Raw genomic sequence first — 7438 nt, forward strand, 5'->3', positions numbered from 1 at the left:
GCTGGCAACAAAAGCTATTATGGACACATATGTAGAAAGAACTGGGGATCTCTCTATATATCTAGCCAAATCAGGATTCTTGAGTAGTCTAAAAACAACAAGTCTGAAGGTTAAAGATGATAAATGTCTCAGAATATAATTTATATTGATCCTGCTTTTTTTTCTTTAAGGTTATCCTTGAAATCTGTTGCCCTCCTCTTAATACATTAACCATGTTTTCCTAGACTGGAAACATCATAGGAACTAGGGAATTTGGCAGATGCCTAACTCAACACAGTATCTCAGTAAGCAAAATTGTATCAGGTTTAGTGTGGCTCACCTTTATAAAAAATTGTATATTATTATGACTTGAAACAAATATGGTAAAAGCCTGTTACAATAAGGCAAAGAGGTGATGGTCTTATCCCCTGAAACAATTATGTTAAAGACTTTCCTGTCCAATGAAAGAAGACGTAACACATCACATACTCACTGAAAGAAGCTTTTAAAAAGGCTGTGGTGACACAACATTGCCATGATAGAGATAATTAATGAAATAACACACAGGTTCTTATAAAAATAGCCTTGCTTCGTTTATCCGTTCTTTTAATACTGAAACAAAAGAAGGAACAGTTGCTGGTTGAAGTCACGCTGTTGAGGTGATACTAAGTTTTACCTTGGAATGACTTTGAAGAGAAGTCAGTATTTTACATTCAGATCATTTTTATTAACCAGCTTGATAAAGAAGTAATTTAAGGTAATTAAGCACTTTAACGCTGACAGGTTGATGTTGTTTAGTGACAGGTGTGTCATTTGTATGGCAAGTAGCTAATTTGAGACTGTATTTTTTTTTTCAGGAGTCCCTCTCCTGCCTCCTTTTCCAGTCTTCAGAGGTCAGCTGTCTTCCCATCCTTGGGTCTTTCTTATTTAGGGAGGATAAGACTGACTTTATTTGCATTCATAATATGTGATTGTGCCACCATTTGCCTGAATCACTTTCAGGACAGTTGTTTATTTCATCTCACTGATGGCAAAGGGATTGCCTTTTGGGATTGAACATTGTTTTCTGTATCTCTGTGCTTTGCTTCTGACACTGAAATCAAACTGCATGTTGTGAGATAGCAGAGTAATTGTGTTTCGTGATGTTGACTCTGAAATTGGAAGACCGTGTCCCCAAATGCACCTACATTTCTATTTCAGAGGCATATGTGAGTCTATAAATCATGAATTCACTTTTAGTAATTTTGGATCATATTTCCATTGTTTTGACTCTACTAACTTCCAGAAGTAGAAATTTTGGAAGTCTGATCCCTAGATGGAATTTTGTCTTATCTAGGGACGCATTAGTGGGAATTGTCCAGGTCTATCCCGAGAGTCTTCAACTCTCTTGTGATAATAGTATTTCTGAGAATTCTAATTAGTTTGTCTTGGTTATCGGAGAGGCTACGCATGCCCTTCTTAATTACAGTCATCTTGCTTTTGACAATTTCCAATACTTTTGCGTTTGTCTTAAGATAAAAAGACTGCAGAATTCTAGGCAGACCTCCCTTATATTGTATAAGAGTAAGATTTAAGATTGTTCTTGGGCGCCTGGGTGGCTCAGTCATTAAGCGTCTGCCTTCGGCTCAGGTCATGATCCCAGGGTCCTGGGATGGAGTCCCACATCGGGCTCCCTACTCGGCAGGAAGCCTCCTTCTCGCTCTCCCACTCCCCCTGCTTGTGTTCCTGCTCTCGCTATCTCTCTCTCTGTCAAATAAATAAATAAAATTAAAAAAAAAAAAGATTTAAGATTGTTCTCTTCATTTTACTTCTATTACTTTACTAGTGATGTCCAAAACCTTTTATACGTGTAACCCATTGTTCACTCGGGCAGAAATAAGTCTCATTAAGACAGAATTTTTTAGAGTGCTGGTTTACTGTATTTTCTCTCTATGCACAGGAATCTTGAGGGACTCTTTAACTTCAGCCTTTAGGATAAAACGATTTGTTCAGAATGACTGAACTCCAGGGCGCCTGGGTGGCTCAGTTGGTTAAGCGACTGCCTTCGGCTCAGGTCATGATCCCAGAGTCCTGGGATCGAGTCCCGCATCGGGCTCCCGGCTCGGCGGGGAGCCTGCTTCTCCCTCTGACCCTATCCCCTTTCATGCTGTTTCTCTCTCTCTCTCTCTCTTAAATAAATAAATAAATAAAATCTTTAAAAAAAAAAAAAAAGAATGAACTCCAGTTATGTAAGGTAAAATCTATATAATTTAATTTCATATATACTTAATTTCATAAATACTTTCATAAATACATAAATAAGGTAAAATCTATATAATTAACTTCATAAATACTTAAATTTCATAAATACTGTCATTAAGACAGAATTTTTTAGAGTGCTGGTTTACTGTATTTTCTTTCTATGCACAGGAATCTTGAGGGACTCTTTAACTTCAGCCTTTAGGATAAAACGATTTGTTCAGAATGACTGAACTCCCAGTTATGTAAGGTAAAATCTATATAATTTAATTTCATAAATACTTAAACATTTTGATAATCCAAAAAATGGAACTAATTCTACTTATCATAATATTAATACAAATACAACACCAGAGGTGGAAAGAAGACAATAAAAATAACCTGAAATAATTTTGTGATTATAGTTGTAGATTTTTTTCTATGTATATTTCTCTATATTTCAGTAAATGGGTTTCTGTCCTACATACTGCTTTGAATCTGGCTTATCTGCACCACTTTTTTCCCCACTATATGATTGTACCGTAACTGCAATGCCCTTTTATTTTCCAGACATTTAGGTTATTTATGTAATTATAGAGAATCCAGTGTTGAACATGCAAATACATACATCTCTACATTTGAGTAATGTTGCCCCTTAGGGTAAGTCCAGAGAATTGGTCTGGTATGGTAAAAAGGTATAGTTTGGTCACCTATTAACTGTAAAGAACATTGCCAGATTATCATCTTGGAAGATTATTTCAGTTTGTACTCCCTCTGAGATTGCATATTAGTACCTGTTTTCTCTCTTTACCTGCCAACATTGTGTGTTGTTAATCGTTTCAATTTTTTGACATGGTGATAGGTAAAACCTAATAACTAGTTTAATTTGCAATCCTGTCTGTTACTGAGGTCTTGTACATCTTCTCATACATTTATTGGATATGTGTATTGGTTTTAATCATTTTCTATAGAAGTATTACTCTTTATTTTCTTATTTCCTAACTCCATTAATGTAATACATTGTTTTTCTTCAACTGTTCTAAAATCACCTTTATCAAAACGCATCTTGAATATATTTTTGACTCATTCTTCTTTATTTTTTTTCCATTCCTTTCTACTGATCTATTTTTTTATGTGTTAAAAGCATACTATTTAATTCTAGCAAAATATTACACTTTCATTTACTCAAATTTTTGTGAATTTTTCTATATATTCACGTTTCATTTTCCAGGCAAATATTAGAATCATGACTCCATATATTTACAGATCATGCACATACAGAGTAGGTTCTGATAGCCCTGCCCAGCTCTTCCTCATTAAGGAATTAGTGTCAACCTTATCTAGTAGGACTAAGGGAAGAGTTCTTCGTTAGAGTGAAAATTATGTCCTGCACCCACACCATTTGGCCAAGATATTTGCTTTTTAAGGCTCCCATGACTAATCACAAGTAGTTTAAAGTTTTTGTTTACATATTGTTCAGTGTTCAGTTATTAAGTACTGAGTCAATGTTTTAAAAAAATTATAAGTGAAAGACTATTTCTCTTCTAAAATACTTTACAAAGTAGTTGTTCTTCTCAGATATTTAACAGTGTTAGGGAGTGATGATCAGTAAATATGTTGATATGAAGGCAGTTAACAACAAGTTCACTGAACAAACAAAAATTTGTTCTAAAGCAGTGGATAGCATTATCTTCCAAAAGTCCTAAGGCACCCTGTCAAGTGAATTTACAGATACTACCATGTCTGTCTAGAAGTACTATTGCCCAAAGATTGAATATTGTTGTAACCTAGATATTGCCTCCCCACACTTTTCTGAGGTAATTTAAGATAAACAGTCATCCACGGTACCCTCCCACCCCCCACCCTCCGGCCCCAATTTAATACCTCTCACAGTGCCTGGCAGAGAATGAGAGCTCAGTACACAGTGTTTTGTTTGTTTGTTTTAAATAAAAAATATACAGATGGACATGACCCCACCTCTGCCCATTTCAGTCGTTAGTGTTTGTTTCATGGATGGGCTTAAGAGGTTCTGGCCCAGACATTAGACTAAGACATTCAGAACATGAGACTGTAGATGACATTAGCACTAGAGCTGGGAGGCCAACAATAGTCAGACCCAGAGTTTAGCTCCACCTACGGGAACATCACGCAAGCCAAAGTTGGCCAAGTGGGCGTGGGAGGCAAAAACTAACTCTGGAGAAGCCAAGGGGTCAAGAGAAGCAAAGAAAAAATATATATGCAGAGGGACAGAGAAGCAAAATGAGAGAGGAGAAAGGATGGAGGGAGAATTGATTACCCGTAAGGAAAGGGAAGGATGTTCTGGCAAGGCCTGGGGAGGAATCCCAGAGGCAGGAGCCATGTGGAAGCAAGAATAGAGTAGGCAGAGATGAGGAGGAGCTGCTGGCTAAAGTCATGCCGCTTACTCAGTGTAAAGTCTTCTCTGCTTCCACTCAAGGTAAGAGGAAGAGGGTGAAGAAAGGACAGAGGGGAAGCGGAACTGCTGCAGAGACAGTGTCGGGCATTGGAGCGGTTGGGGGTCACTGTGGGCTCCAGCCGTGCCTGTCGGAGCTGCTCTCATACTGACCACATGGCCAGGAGTCCACTCCTCAGGAAACGGGTCCCCCCATGGCTGCAATGTAAAGGCATCAGTGTGTGTGACTATGCTGTTGGGACTAAACGTGGAGTCCGATCTTGCTTCAGCTGCCCACCCTGTTCCATCACTGCAGAGAACCTAGACTCCATTTAAGTGGCACTTTCAAAGGGCCACAACTTACAGAATGTCTGGATCAGTTTAGAAATAAACTGGGTCATTTATGCTATTAAGAACTGATAAAAGCAACAGAACCTGTGACAGTGATTCCATATAGGTATCGCATGGACTGAATGGAGCTGCTACTTAATCTATTCTGTCTGATCATCTAAATTGAAATATTTAAAACATCCTTATTTTCCTAGACTCAGAACTCAGTAATCTAAGTCTATACTATAGACTACATTGTCAAAGCAAAACAAGTTATTGACTATTCCTACAGTTGCTTAGGTGATTTTAAAAATATGGAGATTTGATATAATGTTGCCAAGAATTATCTTTAAGTCCTGGTAAAATACTATGACTAAATGACATGGTGAAATATCCATCCACAGGTACGGGAGGTATGATGCAGTCTCCTTCATCCAATATGTATTCATGAACCCTTTTGGTTAGACATCCTTTCTTGAATATATTAAAATTCATTCCGTTTTATGAAGTGCCCATTTACATTTTATGTTATTACTGCAACATATTTAGAGTAAGCAGTACCATCAAATATAAACCTCATTATAGTTATATGGAGAAAGCCTACTTTTTAATATGTGCTTTGTATCCATTTTTACCCTGTGCCCTTTCTTGAATGCTGGTTAACTGTAAAAAAAAAAAAAAAAAAGAAAAGAGAAAAAAACATATTCCAGCCTCTTTTGTTGTTGTTTCTGTAGTGTACAGCCATTATCAAGATAAGTCTTACCATATTTTTAATTAAACTAAAGATTGTTCCTATCATTATTCAACCAAATAGTATTTAAGAATGTGTTATTTTTCTTAGTGTAATTGTATTTACTGATCTCAATTGTTTAGAAATGTTATAGTGGAAAACCATCAAATTCCAAAGCATTGTTAAAATGTTGCTAAAATATAAAAGTAAAATGTTTGTGCGGCTAACACTTTTGAGTACTGGTCACCATTTTCATAAAGGGAGTGCCGTGTCTCTTCAGTTCCTTACTCTCTTTGCTCTCATTAGATCTTTACTTTCAACTTCTATACCTAACATCTCGTTAGCTTGTAGCATAAAGAGCCTCCTGATGGCATGAGACCAAGGAAATAGAAATCTTGGTAACATTTTCATAGGGGATGTGTTTTGTGAAGTTTGTGTTTGTTTTAGTTTTTGTTTTTTTTAAAAGGAGCGTAGAATCTGAGTTTGAAAGAATTTCAGAGGTCAGAATTGACCTAATTTATGCCTTTGATAAATGAATGAATTTCTTCTATTCTGTGCAGGATTCCTGTTAAACACTATAGTGTTGACCAAATTTCAGAGAATGTATTAAAAATTGAAGGAATCTCAATTTCTAAAGCTAACATGTTTTTTATTATGGCTTGGAAAGGGACCAAATATAAATGTTGTAACACATTTAGCTTGAGTCACCATATGATTTTTATCAAAGAAATGGCATTAAACAGATGTGATATAGAACTCGTTATGAAAGAAAATCCACTCAAGGGGTTAAAAAAATTACCACTACTTATTTAAGGCTCTCCTTTACCAAAATTTAGAGGAAGAAAAAAAGTAAGTGGACTTGATATTTGTGCAATAAAAGGCAGCCATTGCTACCTCATTTGTTGACCCAGTGGAGAGCATTACCTTCTTGGCATTTCATGGGGAAAAAAAAAAGTGCCTAGCAAATGCTAGCAAAGATGCTGAGAAAAGATATTCCACTAATAGAAGTTGTAGTCAGTGATTTCATTCACTCTCAAATTCCTTATTATCTCATTCCACTTTTTTCCCCTTCGTTTCTTTATTAGAAACTAAGCAGTTTCTCTCTTGAGCCATTCTGTTTATACTTTTGTAGCTTTGACTCCTTTAATAGGTATAGTTCTTCCATTCTGAGAAATATTTCTAAGGTACAGCTCTACCACCGAAGAAAAGAGCTCCTTTAAACATTCTGAAACCTGTCTTATGTAAATATTCTGTGAATTTTAGCATGGATGAACATACAATTCATTTTGATTACTTGATTTTTAATTTTTAAATTAATGAGATAGATTTTTCAAACAACCACTTTTCAGCTATACTTTTTAAGAAAAAAATCCAGCTGTAATTTTCATATCTCATATAACTTATGCATATATTGGAAAGCGCCCATAATGATTTTATATACATTTGGAATAGACCCTTCAGACTAAGGTTCTGCCCGTAATGGCTTTAGATATGGCTCTACATAGACTATCGAGAGAAAGTAGAATTCAATACTAGTTTAATCCAATGATAATAACGTGGGGATTGTCAGAATTTTTTAGACAACATTCAGAACGTAGCATACATTTTTATTTCAAGAATGCAACTCTGGGGCGCCTGGGTGGCTCAGTTGGTTAAGCGACTGCCTTCGGCTCAGGTCATGATCCTGGAGTCCCTGGATCGAGTCCCGCATCAGTCTCCCTGCTCGGCAGGGAGTCTGCTTCTCCCTCTGACCCTCCCCCCTCTCATGTGCT

At 36.5% G+C, this 7438-nt stretch overlaps 1 protein-coding gene and 1 long non-coding RNA gene across 3 annotated transcripts in view; one reads left to right on the forward strand and one right to left on the reverse strand.

Moving 5' to 3' along the window:
• Positions 1-7438, forward strand: part of SACK1B (scaffolding CK1 anchoring protein B) — a 79142-nt gene that overhangs the window by 43619 nt on the left and 28085 nt on the right. The window lies entirely within an intron of this gene.
• Positions 1-7438, reverse strand: part of LOC115943969 (uncharacterized) — a 43670-nt gene that overhangs the window by 1125 nt on the left and 35107 nt on the right. The window lies entirely within an intron of this gene.

Source organism: Leptonychotes weddellii, chromosome 8 (genome assembly GCF_054177405.1).
Source record: "Leptonychotes weddellii isolate Sample4059 chromosome 8, ASM5417740v2, whole genome shotgun sequence".
NCBI classification, from domain to species: domain Eukaryota; kingdom Metazoa; phylum Chordata; class Mammalia; order Carnivora; family Phocidae; genus Leptonychotes; species Leptonychotes weddellii.